The sequence below is a fragment of the Felis catus genome, chromosome B1 (assembly GCF_018350175.1).
Source record: "Felis catus isolate Fca126 chromosome B1, F.catus_Fca126_mat1.0, whole genome shotgun sequence".
Lineage (NCBI taxonomy): Eukaryota > Metazoa > Chordata > Mammalia > Carnivora > Felidae > Felis > Felis catus.
Genome location: NC_058371.1, coordinates 31,040,857 through 31,065,117, shown reverse-complemented (window position 1 = coordinate 31,065,117; position 24,261 = coordinate 31,040,857). Strand labels below are relative to the sequence as shown.

The 24,261-nt window shown below is 41.6% G+C and overlaps 1 long non-coding RNA gene and 1 other non-coding gene across 2 annotated transcripts; both read right to left on the bottom strand.

Annotated features, from left to right (window-relative positions):
• LOC123384809 lies at positions 1 to 24,183 on the bottom strand. The gene is made up of 3 exons (XR_006596444.1): positions 24,056 to 24,183; positions 1,900 to 1,971; positions 1 to 151 (listed from the first exon to the last, which is right to left on the bottom strand). It is a non-coding gene; the product is annotated as an uncharacterized LOC123384809 (long non-coding RNA).
• On the bottom strand, positions 24,098 to 24,201 carry LOC111560359. The gene has a single exon (XR_002742104.1). It is a non-coding gene; the product is annotated as a small nucleolar RNA U13 (small nucleolar RNA).
• Positions 24,202 to 24,261: the final 60 nt, after the last annotated feature.

The window sequence follows — 24,261 nt, the reverse complement described above, 5'->3', positions numbered from 1 at the left end:
TGAGTTCGTTGCATTGGTAATTTTTAGTGAGAGTGAAAATGAGGAAGATTTGATAGTGAGTCATTGCAAGGAGCGTGGCTATGGATTCCCGTGTAGATCCTGCTCTTTGTAAGACACACTCACGTGATCTCCTTGGCTTCAGTTTTCTTCTCTGTTAAATAGAAATATTAACATTACTCCAAATGATTAAATTATCCTGGTTAAGTGTTTCTATTGCCGTTCACACAACACACCATACATATCTTTCATTTAATGCACTGTATTTCAATTATCTGTTTATGGGCATCTCTCCAGTGCCTGGCGGGAAGTTCAGCAAATCCTAGGTAGTTAGTACAGGTTAGGAGACTTAAAATGAACTGCTAATGTAAGTGAAAGTCTGCTATAAATTGCAAGTTCCGTGAGAAAGAAATCTGAACTATTTTCCTCTGTTCGTTGAAATTATAGTAGCAATGCATTCTGAATGCAGTAACCTTGTGATTTATATTGCAGATGGCTTATCTTCGAAGACATGAATTTTTTTTATCTCTTAATGGAAATTACAATCCATATTTCAGAGCATTTCACATTCCGCTGTTCAGTGCCAGGGGAAAGCTGTATGTGTAAGGTCAATTTTAAGATACACAGTAAAATGAATTTAGGGCGCTATATAAATCTGTATTTCAAAGGGTAATTATTCCAGAGAACCTATAACCAACTGGATCAGAAGAAGGTACAAGCCTCCATCCTGTAGAGCTAAAGCCACCATTATTTCCAGGGGTTTAGGCCCAACTCTTGAGAAAGCTGGGAATGTTTACCGCTGAATTTCTATTCTGTGGTACCAGTAACTAGAAACCGCTTTCTTCGTGCGCTAGTCCTCTACCAAGGAGTTCATTTATTCCACATTTAGTGCGTGATCTCAAGGGCCAGAAGATGGAACATATGACAGTGGTTTTTTAAAGTCTGGAGCCTGTAGGCACCAGGAGCCATTTTTCAACGTCTGGGATTCTATTTCCTGTAGATTTGGGGTGATGCCCAGAACTGGTTCCAGGGCACACAATTAATAAAATTTCCCAGCCTCAGAGTTCTTTCAACGAACCTTCTTGAGTTGCCATAGTAACTGAGGGGTTTAGGGGGAGCAGGGTTGAGGGGCTGGTGCCAGATACCGTTTCATCTCTCAGCCCGGCCAGGACACAGGCAGTCAACTGGCTACCGTCCCAGAGGGCATTTTTGCTCTAGTTGGTATTTTGGCGTTCTGCGGGCTCTTCCAGTGACTTCCTCCTTGGCCTGGGTTCTCTGGGGAGGTTAATGACACAAGTCACAAGTCGAAGCCGCCGCTGCCCTAGTATTGGGTCCTTCCCATGTCCTACTGGTGACTTGATGACAAGTATTTGGCAGGATGTGGGCCCAGTGGAGCCCAGTGGATTCCATGTTGGTTTTTTGGCTGTTGCTATTTCAGGGCTTTCCACAGAACTTTTCCCTGCTGTTGACTCTCCAGAGCAAAGGGGAGAGGTGCACAATGAGATAGGAAAAGGCCTGTAAATCTAGCATTTTGGAAAAGATAACTTCACAAAGGAGACTTACTGCTAATCCTCCTGGGTCATTATGGAATCAGAGGACTGAGACCAGGAAAGGGCCTTAGGGATCAGAGGTGCTGACTGATACGTTCAGTGAGCAGCAGGACGAAGCAGGGGCCTTGGACTCCTAGCTCCAGTGAGGCTCCTTTCTGCTCTCGATAAGAAACTTCAGTGCCATTCTCGCTCCAATCAAAGGTAGACAGACAGCATTCTAGAAACACACGTCTTTTTAAAAATCTAAATGAAAAATATAAAAACCAGGTACTGTTGACAGTTTCTGGTTTTCTCATATTAAGATGAGACCGTTATTTCAGTGGGAAAGAAAAGAGAAAACAAGATGAAATACCATCCTCAAGCTGGTCCTTGTTCAGTAATTCTGAATCTTCCGAATTCTCAAGGGCATCAATCCACAGCACGCCTGGGAAATAAACAAACTGCAAGGAAAATGTGTCCCTGTTGACTTTTTCTTACTGACCATTTCTCTAAACTGAGCGTTCCAGAGCTCCCTTTAGAACAATTAATGCTGTCTTGTTTCCCTCCAGCTGTAGGACATTTCCCCCTTTTTCAAATCCGAAAGCATAATCAGCAGATACGCAATGCTTCCTAATGTTAGGAATAGATGACCTCTGATACTATTGCCCAATTTTATTTAAAACCGTGTGTTTTCTTTTCTCGGAAACTCTTAAGAGTACGGTAGATTTGGAGCTTTGATAAAGGGCTTCAGGATTACCACAGAATTTCACTTTTTCCTACTCTTAAAGATAGTGAAAAAAGTTTAAATAGGTCTAGGTTTGCTAGATTTAACAAATGAGAACAGGACAGCTAGTCAAATTTAATTTCGGTTAAATCATGAATAATTTTTAGGATTAGTATATTTCATGCAATAGTTGGCATGCACTCATGTCAAAAACTGACTTGTCATCTGACACTAAAATGTAATTCAGTGCCCTGTATTTAACCCAGCAATCCTATGGAGAGGAAGAGAGGGAGGGAGAGGAGGCAGAGGTGAAGCGGGAGGGGAAGGAGAAGGGAGAGGAGAGTGAACTTCAATGTAACAATATCCTCCAGAAAGAGAGAAAAAAAAGTATCAAATTACAAAAACAGTTCCTTGCACTGTGGCTTGTGCACTTGACAAAACCCAGAAGAGAAATTGTTTTGTTTTGTTTTGTTTCACCAAAGGGGAGCTCATATTTGATCACTCTTAACACTTTTGTTCCATTTTGTTTCATTCATTCATTCATCCAAAAATGTTTCTAATTTTTTTTTAATGTTTATTTTTGAGAGAGAGAGACAGAACACAAGCAGGGGAGGGGCAGAGAGAGAAGGAGACACAGAATCCAAAGCAGGCTCCAGGCTCCGAGCTGTCGGCACAGAGCCTGACACGGGGCTCAAATCCACCAACTGTGAGATCATGACCTGAGCCAAAGTTGGACGCTTAACCGACTGAGCCACCCAGGTGCCCCAAAACCATGTCTTTATTACCTGGGGCTGGGGGAAGGAAAGGGCCACCCAAATGTGGTTAATTCTCAGCTCCCCCAGAACACATCCATCCTAAGTTCCAGAAGAAAAATATAAGCCACTCGTTGTAGGTCATGAAGGAGGCAACACCTTCCCTGCCAACTCCAGAAATAGGACTCTTTAGAGAAGAGGACACTCTGGAAATCTACCTTGAAAGAGGGTTCTACATCCGAGCCATTGCCCTGCTAGGTCATTTCTGATCTTTTTTATTTTTTAAATATAATTTATTGTCAAGTTAGTTAACATACAGTGTATAGAGTATGCTCCTGGCTTTGGGAGTAGATTCCCATGATTCATCGTTCACATATGACACTGAGTGCTCATCCTAACAAGTGCCCTCCTCAATGCCCATTACCCATTCCCTGCCCCCACCCCACCCCCATCACCCCTCAGTTTGTTCTTTGTATTTAAGAGTTCTTAAGGTTTGCCTCCCTCTCTGAAACTATTTTTTCTCCTTCCCTTCCCCCACGGTCTTCGGTTAAGTTTCTAAAATTTCACATATGAGTGAAAACATATGATATCTTTCTCTGACTGACTTATTTCACTTAGCATAATACCCTCCAGTTCTATCCACGTTGTTGCAAATGGCAAGGCTTCATCCTTTCTCATTGCCAAGTAGTATTGCATTGTATATATAAACCACAACTTCTTTATCCATTCATCTGTTGATGGACATTTGGGCTCTTTCCATAACTTGGCTATTGTTGAAAGCACTGCTATAGACATTGGGGTACACATGCCCCTGTGCATCAGCACTTCTGTATCCTCTGGATAATTCCTAGTAGTGCCATTGCCAGGTTGTAGAGTAATTCTATTTTTAATTTTTTGAGGAACCTCCACACTATTTTCCAGAGTGGCTGCACCAGTTTACATTCCCAACAAAAGTGCAAAATGGTTCCCATTTCTCCACATCCAACATCCGTTTCTCCTCGCCAACATCTGTTGTTTCCTGAGTTGTTAATTTTAGTCACTCTCACAGGTGTTATGTGGTATCTCAATGTGGCTTTGATTTGTATTTCCCTGTATGATGAGTGATGTTGAGCATCTTTTCAGGTGCTGTTGGTCATCTGGATGTCTTCTTTGGAAAAGTGTCTATTCATGTTTTCTGCCCATTTGTTCACTAGATCATTTGTTTTTCGGGTGTTGAGTTTGGTAAATTCTTTATAGATTTTGGATACTAATCCTTTATCAGATATGTCATTTGCAAATATTTTCTCCCTGTCTGTAGGTTGCTTTTTAGTGTTGTTCATTGTTTCCTTTGCAGTGCAAAAACTTTTTATCTTCATGAGGTCCCAATAGTTCATGTTTGTTTTTATTTCCCTTGCCTTTGGAGATGTGTTGAGTAAGACGTTGCTGCGGCTGAGGTCAAAGAGGTTGTTACCTGTGTTCTCCTCTAGGGTTTTGATGGTTTCCTGTCTCACATTTAGGTCTTTCATCTATTTTGAGTTTATTTTTGTGTATGGTGTAAGAAAGTGGTCCAGGTTCATTCTTTTGCATGTTGCTGTCCAGTTCTCCGAGCACCATTTGCTAAAGAGATGGTCTTTTTTTCCATTCTTAAAAGTTGCCTTCCTAGAGGTCTGCCTTAGGGTGGGAATCCTGAAACAAACAGCGGCAGTGAACAACAGAGGAGACTGGCCGCTTTCAAAAGACAGAAGAGTTATCAGGAGAGCAAGTTACAAGATGGTGGCAATTCTGAGGGAAAAGTGGACAGGGAGGGTAGTCTCGATGGGGTAGAGTCGTATTTTGGGAGGACACTGAATGCTGGCTGTGGCTGTATCAATTTGTTCGGCTCTGGAAACACTATTTTTAAAATGCATCTCTTCCCAAAATTGTATTGTTTGCCTAGATTTAGTCCATAACTTGGTCATTTTCCCATGGGCACACATGTCAACTTTCCAAGTAGTGAAAAGCAAGTGGGAAAGCACTGATTAACCTAGTATAATATTTACTATATAATAACATATAATGTTAACAATAATATTAATAATGTTTACTATATGGCTTATAGTAAATAACTTACATATATACTATTTATAGTAAATGTATATATACTATATATAGTAAGATATATAGTAAGATTATATAGTAAGATATTTAGTACTTGTAATATACACTATTATATTTTATGTATTATAACATGAATAGTGAATAAAAGGGTTTCTTGACATAATATACATATATTACACTATAATATATTATATATCACTATATGTGATATTATTTTATATAATATAAAATTGATGCAAACAGAGCTAACTTCACATAAATAATGTAGTATTAGCTCTCAAGTTCATCAGTCCAGTTCTCTTAAATAGAGTTTGTTCTTAGAGAGAATAACTGGTAAATTTCAAATATAGAAGAAAAGAGGAGTCTCATGTAAAAGTGCATGTGAATAATTTCTGGGCCTTCTTGCTCTCTCTCTCTCTCTTTTAAAGAAAACCAGACCTTTTTTTTTTTAATTTTTTTTTAATGTTTATTTATTTTTGACACACACACACACACACACACACACACACACACACACACAGCATGAGCATGGGATGGGTCAGAGAGAAAGGGAGACACAGAATCTGAAACAGGCTCCAGACTCCGAGCTGTCAGCACAGAGCCCGGCGCAGGGCCTAAACTCACAAACTGCAAGATCATGACCTGAGCTGAAGTCTGACGCTTAACTGACTGAGCCACCCAGGTACCCCAAAGAAAACAAGATCTCTGTTATTACTCACAAAAACAGTCATTCCCAGTCCTTAAATGACTTAACAGAATCAGGAATTTGACATCTTGTCCATATAAAGATTCAGAAATACCATAGGGGTCTCAATATTGCCAGAGGCTAAAAAGATTGAAAAAAGAATCCTACCCAAGCAATATACAATAATATAGCAATTTTAGCTCAGAAACAGAAAATGTGTGCTAAAAATAAAATAACATAGAGATCAATTCTTAATCATATCCTAAGAGGGGGGAAAAAAGGATAATTATCAGATATTACATATTCCAAATAAAAAGATGAAGAAGAATTTGGGAGACCAGGTTATAGTTTAACTCTCTGTGGTTCTTAAACCTACAGGGAAGAAATTGAAGCTCTTCTGAGAAGGACCACAAGCAACAGAAAGGATTGCCGAACTCTCATTTATTTGGGTGACCTAAATCCCCAGACACCATCACCTCTGCGTATAAATGAGGACATGCTAACAGGAATGTCCAAATGACAGTGGCTCTGAGGCTTTGCCAAGAAGGCAGGACCTCACTGACTGGCATTTCCCAGGGGGTGCCTCACTCGTGCTTCCAGCTCATTCCATCAGCTTCATTCTGTAGACAACATTGCCCTGTTTCACACCTGCGCTGGCCCATGTCCTGCATTTACAGAGATGCCTTGGAGAAGCTCTGCGCTGTACTGTTTGGAACAGCCATTGGGAAAATCTGATAATGATGCCCCAGGGTACCACCTCCCCTGCCCACCCCCACCTTATTCACTATTACGATGCATCATTTTGTCCTTTGTACCTCTGATGATTCAAAGTAGGATTCACGATAGAGCCTTCATATCGTCCTTGTCTGTCTTTCTTTCTTTCTTTCTTTCTTTCTTTCTTTCTTTCTTTCTTTCTTTCTTTCTTTCTTTCTTTCTTTCTTTCTGGAGAGCATGAGAGGGGCAGAGGGAGACAGAGAGAGAGAGAGAGAGAGAGAGAGACAGAATACCAAGCATGCTCCACTCTCAGTGCCAAGCTTGATGTGGGGTGGATCCCATGACCATGGGATCATGACCTGAGCCAAAATCAAGAGTTGGGCACTTAACCAACTGAGCCACCCAGACACCCCACATTCCTGTCTTGATCAAGTATCTTTTCTAATGCCTAGCCAATTCTTGGCACACATGAGATGTCCAATAAATATTATAATATAAATATATATATAAATATAAATATATTTAAGATGCTTGTCCAAGGTCATCTAAGCAGTGAGCCAGCAGAGATGGGGTCTGATTTGACACCAATAGTCTGCTTTGGGAGTCAGAGCTCTCAACTCCTCTTGAATCACTTCTTTCAAAAATCCCAAGAGGTGGGGTGCCTGGGTGGCTCAGTCAGTTAAGCATCTGACTTCTGCTCAGGTCATGATCTCAAGGTTCATGAGATAGAGCCTCACATCTGGCTCTGCACCAACAGCTCGGAGCCTACTTGGGATTCTCTCTCTGCCCCTCCCCCACTTGTGTGCATATGCATGCTCTCCCCCCACCTCTGCCAAAATAAATAGACTTTATTTTTAAAAAGTCCGGTAGGTAGAGGAATCCATCTTCCTCCTCTCTATCCCCTCTCTGCTTCAGGTTCCTTTGGCAGAAATCATACCCTATGAAAACAAATAATAATAATAATATAATATAATATAATATAATATAATATAATATAATATATCAATTATATTATTTAATATATAATATAATATACAATATAAAATAGAATTATAATTAATATAATTATTAATTATAAATAATGTAATAATAATAATTATTATTATTATAACATCCTATCTTCCTCCCTTCCTCTCTTCCTCTCTTCCTTCCTTCCTAAGTTCCGTGGAACACCTACACCCACCATGCCAGGCCCATGCCAGGTACCAGAACCACAAAACTGAGAAAAGAACTAGTCCCTTCCACAGAATCACGGTCTGGTAGGAAGAACAGAAGGGTCAACATCACTAACAATTTACCCTAAATAAGCAAACCTCAGTGGAAGCATCTGGTAAACCTCAATGCAGATAATGCTGGCAGAAAGAGACAGAGGCCAGCAGAAAACCGAGTTCATGAAAAAATTAGGAAAAAAAAAAAAGTCTAGTCCAAGTCAAGACTGACTCCCGGCTCCTGAGGCTGCCACTGCGAAGTGCTCTACAGCTCACAGGTAGGGAATAAACAGCTGCCAGATATTCCTAAGGAATAAGGAAAAAGAAAGCGGCAAAATTGCTAGGTTTCAAGTAAATCTCATCGGGTTTTACGGAGAGGACCAGAAGAGAGGAGAATGGATCACATAAGCAAATAACTGAAGGGGAGAACATTTAGCATTACACTAAGCAGGGTAATGTATCATTTTCTGGAGGAATTTTTTAAGGGCAAAATTCAAGATTCTATTTTGGTCTGGTATTTCTTTAGTGGCATTTGTTTTGTGCATGGCTTTATGGTTTAAGAAAGGCCACATGATACATGTAAGAGGAGTCCCTTAGTGGGATGGTAAAAGGGGAAATGCACTATCCTTACCAGAGGTCAAACCAAGGCCTGGGAAACACTTGCCGGTAGGGAGGGAAGGAGGGGGGGCAGGGAATGAAAGTCCCACTTCTCACCGCCATGTTTCATTAAGGGGAGGCACTATAACGTTATAAAGCAAGGTGTTTGAAATGCCACATTAGGGCTCACTTTACAATTTACTGGCTGTGTAACCATGGGGCAGGTATATAAGCTTTCAAAGTCTTAATTTTTATCATCTGTAAAATAGAAACGATAGTACCTCCTTCGTAAGTGTTTACTTGCTTGTTGGTTTGTTTTGTAATGATTAAATGAGATTTTGCCTATACGTAGACCTCTTGGTTCTCGATCTATAGTACCGCGAGCTATCCTTGGTTGTGGTGGTGATGGTGGTAGGGAAAGGGGTGGTTCTTTACTATTTATTTCCACTGCAGCTGTCTTCAGCTCTCTATTTCAATAAGTATAATAATTCACTCAAACTAAAAAAAAAGAAAAAGAAAAAGAAAAAAAAAGAATTCATAATCTGGGACCCTTTAGACATAAGTGCATTCTCAAATGCCCCTTTAAGTCAAAATGCCAACCCATATATCTGTCTTTGGCAAGATTTGTGGCAGTTGCTTTTCCATAAAGTTGATTTAAAGGCTTTGGCGACATGGTCCAAATGTCTCCAATCTCTTCTTAATAAGGTTAGGCACTATATTTAAACCCTCACTGAATCCATTGATGTTTTCTGCTTGTCGGAATAAGGCTTACTTAATGTTGTCTGCCTGTAAGTACGTATGAAACATTGGTTGTCAGCTCTGGGACTGCTAACTCGAGAATGTGAAGTTCTGTCCCTCGGTAAGTGGATGAACTACCATCACAAGTTTCTACGAACTACTAAGGCAGGGAGGGGTTATACTTGCCGCTGGCTGTTCACACCACCTGAAATGTTCCAAGCAGTAGCTCGGTTCCCCCATCCCTACTGGGACACTGGGGGCCTTGCGCCCCACACTCCCTCCCTTAAGCCACCCTAGAAAGAGTTGCGGTGGCTACCGCCATCTTGGTCAGAAGGGTCGTGCCAGGATATCAACTGCAGCATCTAATTACGACTACATCAACCTCCCTGAAATTACTTCAACCCAAACCGTACTGACAGGAAGGGGAAATCCAAGAGTAATCCAGATTTGAGCAAAGAAACCAGGAAGAGGGTCGACATTTTGGAGAATTCAGTATCAGGGCTTCCTACACAAGGAAGTAGCAAATTTCTTAGCGAGCAAATGCTATTAACATTCTCCTTAAATTCGACGCTTTAACTCGACACGACACAGAGCGTTTGGCATGGGCTGCATTTCCTGTCACAATTTATTTTGGAGTTAGAAAATGTTTTTGACTCAAAAACTAACTGAAAGCCCACTTCTCTGCTGTCATAAATAAAATCATCTCGCCCATCTCAGTAGGACTTGGGGCCTATCCAAGAGCTGCCCACAAACTAGAGAGAGATGAATAACTTTTGAAAAGGGAGAATACCCGCTGTAGAAGGAAGGACTGAGGGTACAGCTTTTTCCAAAGGATTTGGAGAAAGTGGCTGGAGGCGAAAGATGGCCTCTGAGTTCTCTGACAGACTCTTCCTTCCCATTTCAACCTCCTTGGAGGGTCAAGTCACAATGTGGACGACCTAGTGGGGTAAATAAAGCAATTTGGTTGTCTCTGTAAGTGCCAAAGCCCTTCTTGTGGATTCCTGAAGGCAGGAGGCACCTCTTAGGCTTCAGAGACCCAGCAGGATGGTTAACACTGAGCTTCCTGGCAGAGTTCTTAGAACACAGGAGACTCTCAGTAAATGCTTGACTGATGAAGTATCACATCTGCTGTTGTTAAATGCGATTTCTGCATCTTTCTTATTTATCTGTCAGCTTTTGTCACTGTTGACGCATCTCTTCAGGGACCATTAAACTTTCCTCAACTTCATTATTTCATGGCCAAATTTCTCACGGAGCCACTGGCACCATCTCTGGCGCCTCATGATAGTCTTATTTATACCATATACCACACGATGCTGTATCAGCCTTTTGCCCAGCTCGGCTACCCTTCAGCCAGGGAGGGGGGACTCAGTCTTGTTTATCATTTTCACCCGGTGCCTCGTGTGGTAGACATCATTTTGGAAGTGTTCTGTAAATAGCTATTCCATAAACAAAGTCTTATACCCAAAGTTAAAGCTTTGTGTTTCTGCAGCATTTAAACTGATATCTATCAATTAGAAGAGTCCTGAGGGGGGACAAAAAAAGGTTGTTTTCGCCATGAATCAAAACTGGATTGTGCAATCTGCATGAAACAAACCACGTCTTAATGCTTACCTTTACCTTCTATTGTGTGCTATTCTCCTTCCTGCTAATTTTGCTGCCAGAAGTCCAGGAGGAGAGCAAAACACTTTAATTATGTCTCTTTGGCAAAAATGTAAAACAAAAACCATAATTTTTAAGCACACTTTTTCTCTTCAGGTGCTGTTTTGTTTTGCTGTATTTTAATGGGTGCTATTTCCTCTTTAGAAGTCAAGTCTAGGTACAAGAATACAAAATATCTTTCTTCAACATTTTGGCAAATATTTGTTGAGTTCCTATTATTGTAGGACACCGTTCCAGAAGCTAATGAGAGAGATGGAAAGATGGACAAAATTGCTGCTCTAACTGAGCTTAAATTCTAGTCAGGGGGAAATAAGCAATAAGCAAATACACAAGCAAATGTCATGAAATGGTCAGTGTTGTAAAGAAAATAAAATGCATGTATGTCCAAAGTGCAAAGCTTGCACAGAACTACTCTGGAATGGGTGGTCAGGGAAGGGCAATCTAGAAAGGTGACATTTAATCTGAGACCTGAAAGAGCCACAGGAGTCAACCCCTGAACCAGGGTTGTCCCCGGGCAGAGACAATTGACAGGAGATCCCAAGGTGGGAACATGCATGTTCCAAGGAACAGGAGATCATCTTCTGCTGGCCTGCAGGCCCTTCCTAGGTAAGTGCCATAGACCAAATGTTTGTGTCAAAATTCACATGTGGAAATCCTAACCCCCAATGTGAACATATCAGGAGGTGGAGCCTTTGGGAGGTGATCAGGTTATGAGGATCGAGTGTTGTTATAAAAGAGACCCCAGAGAGCCTTCTAGCCCCTTCTACTCTGTGAGGACACAACCAGAAAATGGGCCGTCTAGGAACCAGAAAACAGGCCCTCCCCAGTCACAGTCTGCTAGCATCTTGCTTTTGGATTTTCCAGCCTTTAGAAATAAGTGTCTGCTGTCTACAAGCCACCTAGTCTATGGTGTTCGGCTAGAACAGATTAGACAGATTAATCTGCTGTACTGATTAGGACAGTAACCACATGGAGCTGACTGCCAGGGCTAGCTCTGGGTTTTCAAGAGACCTTGGCTTCACCAAAGGCACTGTAACAAAATCCACCGAACAAATCCACATTGCACATCTCCGTTTAGGCAGGCAATGGCATAAACCAAACTTATTATCCCCCTGAGATCATCAGATCATCAACAACCTTTACAATCTTTCTGTTCCTGGAACTTGAAGACTGGAATAACCATCTTCCTTACTTCTATGTGTGTTTTGTACAAACACACCACACACACACACACACACACACACACACACAGGGTTTCAGAAGGGCATGATCTTCTTTGAGGATCCTGACTACATTTCTGTTACTTTTTTGTTTATGCTGCACAATTTAGCAGTAGAGAGGCCAAGCAGCCCCGGAACTCTCTGTCCCTGCCTTCCTTTTCCACACATGCACACATGCCTGCTCTACATATTTATATTAACTTAACCCCCTCACATCTGATCCAGTTTGTCCAACCAGTTTGTCTCACAAGTGGATTTTCCTGGGAGGCAGTGGCTGGTCTGTGGCCCCAAAGATGAGCGGAGGAGGCTTACTCATCCTGTACCACCCCTCAAGGAAATGCAGAACCACCAGACTTTAGCATCACTAAGCAGGTAGGGTTTTGCTTCCCACCCATGGGACTCGCCTACAAAGGCTACGGAGGGCTTTTGGCTTAAAACTGCATCCTCAGTAGTTTATCAACATGTATAAATTGCGAAGAACTGTTGGTGGTGCTTTCCCTTGTTTTCTCATTTCATCTTTGCAGCAATCCTAGAAGCAGGTGCTACTCTTGCCTTGTAGAAGAGGGAAGGGCGGCCCAGGGAGGGTCTGCAAAATTACTTCTGGTCACACAGCCCATCACTTCCCGTTTGAGCTGGGGTCTGAACTGAGAGCTCAAGAAATCCGCTTTTCTTTGCTTCGGGGTGCTGCCCAGGCTCATGGCAGCCTTGTCTGGGCTCTCTTGTGGGCCCTGCTTTCTTCTCCCCAGGGGCTTGGCCATTTGGTTCCTGGGTTTGTTGATGGGATTTTGCTTGCTCTGAAACTGCTGTAATTTGGTTCCTGAGGAATCACTTGCATCGCTGAAAACATACAATAGGTGGCAAGAGAGTGAGAGATGGTGGAGGTGGAGGTGGGGAGGAGTGGAGAGAGAAAGAAGAAGAAAAGGAAAGCTCACATTTATGGAGCTCCTGCTACATCCCAGATATTGTGCATGGCTCTTTACAAGTAAGGGATCGCCTTAAAATTCTCCACCGCCCAGCCCCAGCCCTTGCCTCATAGTGTTACACTGATTCCCCGGGAATCTAAGGTCTGCTGGCCCATGGAAAATCCCAAAAATCCCAACTACTAACTGGAAACAGCAGCCACTCAATGATTTATTTTTATTTTTATTTTTTTAAGTGCCTCAGATTAGAAGTCCCTGGGAAAACAGACTTGCTGCTCTTGGGCACCTCTCTGTGGCCACCGCAAGAACATTCCAGAAAAACCATTAAAATGCATTGCTGAGCTGCTCAAAGGAACAATAAACCCTTGGCTTTCTTCTTGTCTGTCCTTTCTGCCTCCTGTTACTTGAAGACTATAAATGGTTAACAGAAATGTGCTTCTTAAATATTAGTGACTGTCCTCCAACATAAATATATGCTGAGAGGCTTGAAATCATAAGAGGTCTGAGCCACAGGCTGCTCTGCCAGTCAGCTGCTCTCTGCACCTCAGTTTCTTTGTCTGTAAATTGGGACCAACAATACCTACCCTTGCGGGATGTTGTGGAGACAGATGAAATGATGCATGTCCAAGTATCCAACTCCTTCAGTGATTAATAAATGTTAGTTCCTTTCCTTTCCTTCTTTACTCTCTACACAGCATGATTTCCATAGGCAAGTCTGACATTGAACACTCTCAGATGAGAATAAATGTTGCTTTTTTTCTAAGCTCTGGCCTGAGTCTAAGGGAACAGCAAGCACATTTCTAGGAAAACCAACCAACCAACCAACCAAACAAACAAAAACAAAAAAAAGAGGGGGGGTGCTGGAGAAGAAGTCTGTGCGAACTGGGTTAGCTGCAGGGGACTTTCAGAGAGAGAGGTGATCCCAGATGAAAGAGCTGAGTGAAAGGAAGTGTTTATGGCATGCCCTTTTGGGCAGGCTTTCAACAAAGGGTCCTGCCTAGAGCATTCTGAGCTGGCTGCTGACTGGGGCTTCCCTCTCCCCTCCTCAGCGAGCAGGTCCCCTGCTGCGGCAGCCATGTTTGAGGGCCTTTCATGTGCTTGCCTCAGCAGGAGAGGCAGCTCTCTGCTGAAAGGGCCAAACACAAAGGAGAAGGTCCTTATTCTCTTGTGTTTATTTTGTTGACTGCTGCAGCAAAACTCTACCTGTGGCTACCTTTCACAACAGAGTTCCTTCCTGCTTTTAGCTGCAGGAATATTTCCAAAGCAGACGCTAACACATGCTATTGCCCAAAGCACATATTTGCATGCCTCTAAAGGAACTAGAGGAGGACACCAGCCTCCCAAGAAGCCATAAGAGGGAAAACTAGGACCAGATTTGTTCTCCTGTCTGGTAGGGAGGGAGAGAAGGAGCCCTCAGGGAGGGAGAGCCCTCTGTGTGTCCCCAACCCCTCTGCCTTTACCTTTGCCATCTCCTTGAAAAAGAGCATGGCCTTTGGGTACAGTAAGGCCTGGGTTTGAATTCTGCCTTGTTATTTGTGGGCTCTGAGACCCGAGAGAAACCACTAACCCTTGGCTGGGTTTCAGTTGCCACATCTGTGAAAGAAAGCCCTTGACTTTGTGAGAAGAAAGTATAACAAATGCAAAAACCTTGCAGAGTTAATAGAACATAAAAGATGCTCAATTGGTTATTTTTTTAATTAGTGGGGGAATGATATTAAAAAATCGCTTCCTAGAAAATGCATACGCTTGTGGTGTATTAATATAAAACATGTTTAAAGCAATTAATAAGAAGCACATATGCATTAAAAATATATTGAAGAACGAACTCAAAAATGTTGATTAATTCTGGGTCACAGAGTCTAAGGCAATTTTTATTGCTTCATTTCTAGTTACCTATATTTTCTCATTTTTCAGCAATGAACATGTATTGCTTCTACAATAAAAAGAAGAGAGAGCTGAAGCTATATATGAATCTTAATAGTCCAGAAAAATGTTCAGGATACTTTATTGTAAACAAAAGCTTGGCTATGCATAATACCATACTCTGATATGTGTAGATAACACATCGAAATTGCAGTGAGGATGTAGACTAAAACGCTTATAATCTCTGTGTGAGGTAATTGTAAGGTGCTTTTAATTTTCTCTTTTTTTATGCCACGTTTCCTACATTTTTATATTGGCTCTTACAGCCCTGAAAGGAGAACAATTAAATTGTTTAAGAGCATACAAAAAGAAAACAGACATTATTGATAGGAAATAAACATCTTGTACGTATATAAGTTAATAGAAAAAGATATATGGGTCACTAAGCCTGCAGCAACAATGGCGAAAAAATAGCATATTCAATAGCCTGTGATATCCCCAAAACACCTTGTGTCTGGCCTCAATGCCTTTGCTCACATGCTTTTTCTGCCCAGAATTCTTTCCCCTCTGCGCATTCCCTCAGTACCATGTACGTAAGTCTCTGGAAAAGGCTACAGCATTTTACTTGCACTGCTTTGTTCACATAACCATCTTCCCTCCTAAACTGTAGGAACCAAGTCTCATGTACCTCTTTATCGTAACACCTAGCAAAGTGACTAAAACATAATATGTGCTCAATAAGTGCTGTACAAGTAAACACATTTCTTAATGTGAATCCTGTCTCATATCTACTTTAAGGTCTATTGATCTCAATGCCTGACAGTCTTAAAAATCTGGTTATTGGGAAATTTTAGGCCAAAATTACAGTTGTAAGTCTCGACAATTCTACTATTTCAAGTTCTTTCAGATCAATCTTCAAAGGGGATTGTTATCTCTGCTTTTGTTTATGTTAGGTTATTCATTAGTGTTTTCTAATTTTGGGTTATGAGCTCATCTTTAGCTAATTCATTGTTGCAGAGTTGTTTGAATTGGGAAGATGTTGTATTCCTATATATTGAATTTTTTATCTGCTATTTAGAAGCACCGGGGGTATTTAAAATGATGGATTTTGGTATTACCAGCTTGGAGCTTCCTGAACTAAGCAGGAATTTTTACATTGATTCCCTCTCAAACCTGTGACAGGACAAACCTCTAGTTCAATGTCTTTGTTCTTTCCCCATCCAGAGGCCAGACAGATATACCTTCCTTTATGCCAAGGAAGGATGCCTTTATGTTTATATATTTTTGTTTTGTTTTGTTTTCCTCTTTAACACACCAGTTAAAGGCTACAACTTCCTCATGAAGATCCAAGAACTTACTTCCTATCCCTTCCTGTCTATAAGATGTCACTTTCTTGCTTACAAAGTTACCAATCACCCTTACAGCTTCTGTACTTGTAGCTCAAACTCACTATTCTAGTTTTCAGTAATTCTTCGTTTCAATTGTTATTCTTCTTGCAGATTTGCAATGAAAACTGTTTTTGTTAAATCCTGTACAATTTTGGGGTATTTCATACTGGGAAAATATTTGGGCTTTCTAATCTACCGTAATACATATTACTAGAAAATAGAAGTGATAACTTATTATTAAGATTACATTTTGACCCAATAGCTGAGGTTGCTTAACCTAGTTGAATACTTAGGAAATGAGATTTGAAGCCTCTATCAAACGTGTTTTATTTACACCTATGCTGGTGATGAAAGATACTTCAAGAAATATAGGCTTCATTTTCCATTTTGTAGAAAACGAACGGAAGAAAAACTTATACTCACATGGAAAAGTAATTTCTAAATTCTTCTGGCTCAACACCCAGAGTATTTATGTCTTGTAGCACTATTTCTGGGACACTTATCCTTGACTTTTTCCTTTCTTTCAGTCTACTCGGCCAATTTGTCAGCAAATCCCAATGGCCTTCTCTTCTAATTGATTTTGAATCTGGAATTTCACACTCCCACTGCTAACACCATAATCTAAGCTACCATCCTCACAAGCCTCACTACGGAACCTTCTGGTTGATCACCATTTCTAGTCTTACCCTATACTGTCTATTCTCAACATAGCCAAACAAGATAGATGACATCAAACCTGTGAGCTATATTCTCCCGTTTAAGGCTTCCCCTAATATTTCCATAAAATGCAAAGTCCTTTCCGTTGTCTATGTGACTGGCTCCTGGCCTCCTCTCTGGTTAGAGAAAGAGGGGTCCAGCTATTGTGTAACTAGAGTTGAGAGGAAGGGAAGAATATTGTTGGCTAGTTATCAGAAATACTTCTTGGAGAAAATAGTCAAAGGAGTGCTGTTCAGTTCAGACTGGCCTTGTGTGGATACCCATTTGTTTTACAATGATTGTTTCACAATGGGGGCATTGAGCTCCCTTACCCTTGCCCCACTGTGGACTGCACCAGCAAACAATCTCAATAATCTCTTGACCTTGCTTTTTGTTGCACTGCCCTAAGGATAGTCCAAGGAGCATGCACATCTTTCATCTGCCCACTAAACTAAATATATGACCATCTTCAAGTAATGAACCACAAGGATTGGACATCACTATCCCTTCTATCTGCCAATGGCAGCTGGAAAAACTGATTGGCCTTCTAAAACAGCTAAACTCTGTTCTAATATTGAGTCTCTGGTGTGTTCTAATGCTTTAGGATCAAAGTGGCTTATTGTTATAGAGCTAACTTGGAAAAAGAGATTTCCCTTTGAAATTAGAGAAGCAATTTCTTCTGCCGTCACCACTGTGCTGATAGAGGTCATGATGCAGGGCTTGAACTCCCGAACCAAACCGCGAGATCACGACCTGACTCGAAGTCGGATGCTCAACCGACAGAAACACCCAGGTGCCCCCAAAACAGTATGTTTAGCTTAACATCACAGAGAGCAGAAGGGGATGTAGGAGAGTCAAATGTACCAAGTTCAGTGACATCAAAGCTAAGTATTAAAATTGAAGTCATATAGTTAAGAATTCAGAAACTGAATTATTTAATACCAAGCGAAATAAAACAAGAGGAACAGAGAGTGGGGTGTTTGAAGCCATGTTTTCAAATGCTAGTTAGCATTTTAAACGATTCCATGGATGTCCTTAGCAATAAGAAAGGGCTGGGCCAGTCCTAGATGGCTTACCTATGTTAGGGAGTAACCTCACGGGACCCCTCTTCTGACCCTTCCTAGCCCTTGCTGGTCCCCATGACATATTTCTAAGGCATCCGCTCTGCTCTGTTTGGGAATTATTCTAGATGTTTCCTGCCCTTGACACTCAAACTTTTCTCTCTGTTGGCAGCTGGTTTTACAATCTTCATTCTTTTCCTTGGATAGAGACTAGCCCTGCAAATTGACCACCTAGATAGGTCTGCTATCTTTTTTTCCCCTCCCAAAGTGCCTGCATGTGGGGTTAGCTTAATATTTTTTTAATCAAGATTTATTTAGTCAAACACATTAGTCTTATACACAGAGTAAATTCAACCCTTGGTATCAGAGATAAATGTTGAGTTCCAATGATCTCCAACTGTGGGACTTCATAGTAAAACCCTTACTCAAATTCATGTTATGGGTGTTTTTCCATGGCAACAAATGAAATAAAAATCTTATACTACCTAGAAATTAAAGAAAAGGAAACAGTTCACTCATGAAATTTACTATAAAGTAAACTACACTTCTAAAACACTACCTTAAGAATTATATTTCTATCCAATTTCCATCTGAGTATGATCACTTGACCGTAGCAGTGAAATCACATGAAAGAAAATTCAAAATTACTTTAGAGGAGAAACAAAAAATTGGCAGTGTTTCTGAATCAACAGAAGAGATTTGTGAAGTAGCAATGACACATCTAGACTCCCTAGAAATCAAATTAGGAGGATATAATTTAGTAGCAGGATTCACATTTATATAAATGTACATTTATAAAACACTACCCTAAGATTTAGAATTCTTTCAGACTACCACTAGAGCTATTGTATAATCACTTTGAAAATAGCAATAAAACCAAGGGAGAAAAAGAAATCAAAATTACTGTACCAAGTCCAAGAAGAAAGACAAAAAAAATTCTTTGGTTGTTCTGGATTATTCAAATGGGTTTGTTAACAATAACAAAAACATTAAAACAAAGGCATACTTACAAATAGAATCAAAAGAAAGCAATTTATAAGATTGGCATTTAAATCATCTACAAGTATAAAACATTACCCTAAAAATTATAATCCTACCAAGCTTCCAGTGAGCCAAAAGACAGCCTTCATTTTTACTTGGCACTTTTTAAAAAAAATTTTAATGTTTATTTGCTTTTGAGAGAGAGAGAGAGAGAGAGAGAGAGAGAGAGAGAGAGAGAGAATGAGTGGGGGAAGGGCAGAGAAGGAGGGAGACAACGAAACTCAAGCAGGCTCCAGGCTCTGAGCAGTCAGCACAGAGCCTGATGTGGGGCTCGAACCCACAAACCATCAGATCATGACCTGAGCCTAAGTCGGACGCTTAATTGACTGAGCCACCCAGGTGCCCCTTTACCTGGCACTTTCTTAAACTGTAGATTCTGGGATCCGTTAGTTAGTTTCACAAACTAGTTGCAATAACGCCAGGTTACTGCAAGCAGCTCAGAATAATATGGTATGGCAACCTTGGCCTGGCCTTAATCTGCTTCTCCTGAGGATGGGATCATTCCTGACATGAATGATCCCATCCTCTGTTCCCCCCCCCCCCCCGCCTCTCCCCCTCCCCTGTTCTCGCTCTCTCTCTCAAACATAAATAAATGTTAAAAAATTTTAAACATACTGTTTTTGACTCCAACAAGAAAATTCTTTGTTAGGTTCTTCCTGGGGAAGCCTACTTTTTTTCTGACTGCCCACTTCCTTCCTCAATACCCTTAAATCCAGGTTAAACACTCATTATGTCCTTTATTCTTTTCAGGTTAGGTGGGCTCCTCATGAAATAAACGATCCTGTTATGACTACTGCTTGGATCATTTTCATTCTTGGTTAATTATTATGATTTCTTGATGACAAAGACTGTAGGACTGCCATCAACACTTTTCTTCATGGCAGAAAAAACACTACTTCATATTGTATGTAACATTTCATCTGATCTCTGAAGAGGAGTAGAGGAGTTGTGTCCAACAGCGTCTAGGCTGGGTCCACTACATGATCCATGAGCCGGAACCAAATATTCTTCTCTTTAGACGATGTCTTCCAAAAGAGCAACCAAAATGAAGTATATCTGGGGATCGTCGATTAGATCTTTTCCAAATGTAACGTATATGTGTATATAAGGTTGTACTCAGTGAATACTTGAAAAATGTGCAAATCGTTCTTCCATACCTGTGCATCAGCTGTATTCTTCACAGCAACAGAGCTCAGTTAAATGCAACTGCAAGTAGGTTATTGCAAGGTATTCAAGATAAATTGCTTCTAGTCAGTTTTCCTCTTACTATAAGTGCCTGTTTGATTTTGCCTGTTATTTTTGTTAAAGTTTGTATGTTGCATTAAAAAAATTTTCATATTATATATTTCATATTATATACATTTCATGTTATATATATTTCATATTATATATATTTCATGTTATATATAATATTTCATATTCAAAAATGAAGGCTGTCTTTTGGCTCACTGGAAGCTTGGTAGGATTATAATTTTTAGGGTAAGGTTTTATAATTTTAGGTATTTTCCCAATTTATAGAAAACAGGATCTGACACTGCAGTTGGTTGAGATGTCTTTAAAAGCTCTTAATTTCTATCAGTTCTCCCTCCACCCCATTTCTTCCGTGTGAGTGATTTCTTGAAGAGACTTCGTTAAGTTGTGGAACTTCCCATATCCTTGTTTGGCTGATGATACCATCGTAGTCTCTTTTCATCTGTTTGTCTGCCATATTTCTTGCCATTTATCTGGTAGTTAGATCCAGGAGTTTGATTAGATGAAGGTTCAATTTTTGTGCAAGAGTATTTCATAGATGCTGTGTGCTTCCTATTGCACATGGTATCTGTGTGTCTCACTCTTCGTGATGCTGTTAAGATAAATCAGTGGGTTCCGGTTTTTTAGCTCCATCCAGCCATTTTGTTTCCCACTTACATTCCACCTCATACTTTTTAAATTTTTTATTTGTAAGTAATCTCCATGCCCAGCACGGGGCTCGAACTCACAACCCTGAGATCAGGAGCCACATGTGGCACCCACAGAGCCAGCCAGGCGGCCTCCACCTCATACTTTTAATAGCCATGCTGTTAAGCCATTGTTGCCTTGTCCCCGTGCTTCATTAGGAGTTGTGAGGAATGAATCTCTAATTCTAACCTTTCTGTTGCATTTATTATCTTTTCAAACTATTTGGGTACCCCGAAATAACAGCAGAATAGAGACTTGATTTTTTCCTCTTATTTACCAGTTTTCCAAATAAAGAGTTAGTTCCTTAGGTGATACAAGGCTAAGCAATGAGGGATTTAAAAAAATATTACTACATATTCACGGATTTCTATAGATATGTTAAGATCAAATCAGTCATTCTTTCTTGAACCCAAACTATTCCATCTTTAGCCAAAGGGTGCCCCTTTCTATTTGCTCTTGGGTTCTTTTGACAAAACCTCAGTAGTATTTGATAGCTACCTTGCTTTCTGGCCTAACAAAATGTCACAGGCTCATCTTACACAATCCCTGCCCTGGTTCTGAAATCAGTCATTTCCTAAAGGGGTCTCTGTTCCTCTTCAGGGGGCAATGGCATTTAGATGATCCATTTGGACACTAGGGCTGCTCATAGCCAAGAGATTGCCATTGCTTCTTGGCCTTTTCAGTGGACACAGCCTGCATACATGCATTTTGTAGAAAGAGAAAATTTAATCATGAATTCATACTACCATTGCCAATTTAAATTTTCCATTCTACAACTTATCCCTAACATCATTGATTTTGATACCTGTATCTTTTCATCTCTCACTGAAGACCTTGATTTCCAACAATATCAATTCAATTATTTACTATTTTATTTATACATATATATATAATACAAATACACGCAATAGCATGTAAATAACAATACCAGTATTATTACTAACAAATAGTGTTATTAAATGCAGCTTGATTTCTTGGCGATTTTTTTTTTATCCTTAAGATGTGTCACACTAAGATTATGTAGTCAAAATAATGAGTTTTAAAGTCAGTTTCTTATATTTCCATGCAGTTATGTCAGTAACTCCTGATATACTTTGATTAATGGCTTTTTTTTTTGTCCTTTTGCAAAATGCTTTGCTGTTTTCTTTTAAGAATGTAGCATGTAAACCATTTACATGATTCCAAAGTCAAACTATAAAACACAATATATGAAAATAAGTCTAGCCCTTATTTCCATCTCTTACATCCTGTTCTTCTTATATGCAACCATTTTTATTAGTTTGTGATTTATACTTTCATTGCTTCTTCTTTAAAATGTAAGCAAAGCACACATCTTGCTTCGAAGGAAGGCAGCGTATACAGGGTCCCAGTCTTGCTTTTTTCGCTTAAGGTATCCTGGAGTTTGGTGGCCTTCCACAGAGATGGTCTTCATTCTTTTGTAAAGCTTCACAGAACTGCATTGTGTGGATATGCGGTGGTTTATTCAGCCAGTCTTCTGTGGATAGACACGTGAGCTCAACAAACGTTTCCTGCATGGCTAAATTGTGCCAGGCACTGGGGATAAAGACATGGTCTCTGGCCTCAGGAAACTCAGGGTGAAGAGGGGGAGGTCTCTGCAATACAGGTACTTTGCTCACAAGGGAGGGAGATCTTGGATCCCCTTAGCACAAGCAGTGGGTAGAACAGGGAAAAGAGGCTGACACACAGGAGGGACACAGTTAACAGTCTATTGACTGGCATCTTGCTCCCACACGGGCCTTAATATGGGAGAATCCCCTTGGGATGAACTAGTTTTTGTCAATGTTTGAAATGACTTAGAAAATCATGAGAGCCACCAATTGGTCGGAGAAGGCGAGGCCAAATGAAAGACGCAAAGAGGAAACCTAACCACAAAATTCCCTCAAAAGAGGAAACGTAAATTAATACATAAGCTGTGGTTTAACAATTAAAAGCTACTGCCTGTAGAGAATGTAACACTCCCCAGAGCTTGCTCTAACCCTAACCCTAACCCTATATGACACATATATATAACTTCTTTATTTTTCATAACAATCCTAACAAATAGGGGCTGTCATTTCTCACATTTTACCGTTAAAGAAACTAAGGCACAGAGAGGTTACTGGACTTTTTCTCCAAGGTCACACAGCGAGCGAACAAGGAAGGGAGCAAGGAAGACATCGCAGATAGGACACCCGCAGATAGTGCCCTCTCCCAGGTGGGACCAAAGTCCTCTAAGTCTCTCCGGATCCGAACCACTCCCAGGGGAGGAGAACCTCCCTCCCTCCGTCGCTGCAAACATACACCCCACGATCGGAAAACCCCACAGGGTTTTCTCTGGATTCTCTGGGGTGGGGGTGAGGGAACAGGAATCCCAAAGGCAGGCGGCGACCTTCCGGGTGCGTGGCGGAGGCGCGGGGCTGCTAGCCGAGGCTCCCCCTCCGAGAAGCAGCCAAGCCTGCTCTCCGACCCCTTCCGGTGTGCGACGCCCATTTCTCCGCGCTGCCGCTCCCGCCTTGGCACCAATCAAGTCTGCTTCCCGGGCTCCTACGATGCGGGGGAAACTACCGGAAGTCACGAACAAACTCCCGAGGACAGCCACGCACCGTTAACCGCCGCTGGGGAGCCCAGGTCACCTGGGCACAATTCTACCCTCTGGGAACCCGCAGCTAGGGGACAAGCAGTGCCGACGCAACATGACACGGCGAGACAGGACACGTTCTCACACTGGGCCATGGTTGTCCAACCCGCCCCGCCTGTCTAAACCGAACCAATGACCGCTAGGTGGTTGTGGGCCCCCTGCTCGAACCTGCAGATTGTCGAGGCCCGCTGGCTCGCTCCCGGCGCCGCCTGCCGCCCAGACCCAGTACTGCGCGCGGCCACACCGCAGCACAGGGCGCTCACACTCGAGAGGCGCCGCCTGCCGCCCAGACCCAGTACTGCGCGTGGCCACACCGCAGCGCAGGGGGCTCACACTCGAGAACCGGCCCCCGGCGCCACCGCGCCGCCCGAACCACCCATTTTGCTGGAAGGCCCCCCGCGTCGGGGTGGGGGTGGTCAGACTTCAGAAGTCCATTCTCGCCGGACACTGGCAACTGACTCCCCGCAACCCACGGGTAGCCATTTAAAACCGCCGGCTCCCGGCTACTAACACCTCGTATAGAACTAGAAAGCTAGTGCTCGAACCCAACTGGAAAATCAGCGTGACAACCTGCAAGCAGAATACCGATGGATATAAAGGACACTAACTTTTTGCATCACTGGAAGAGTAAAAGGATCCTCCAAAGTTCACGTCAGACGGGTAATGTGCCAGCGTCGTAACAAGGTTTAAGGGTGGCACATGTCACACAACGGCGTGAACACCCAATCATCACGCTTATGAACTACAAAAGGATCGGCGCGCGGTTCCTGTTAAGGAGTCCCGAGGATGTCCCACTGACTTTTCAGAAAGGGTG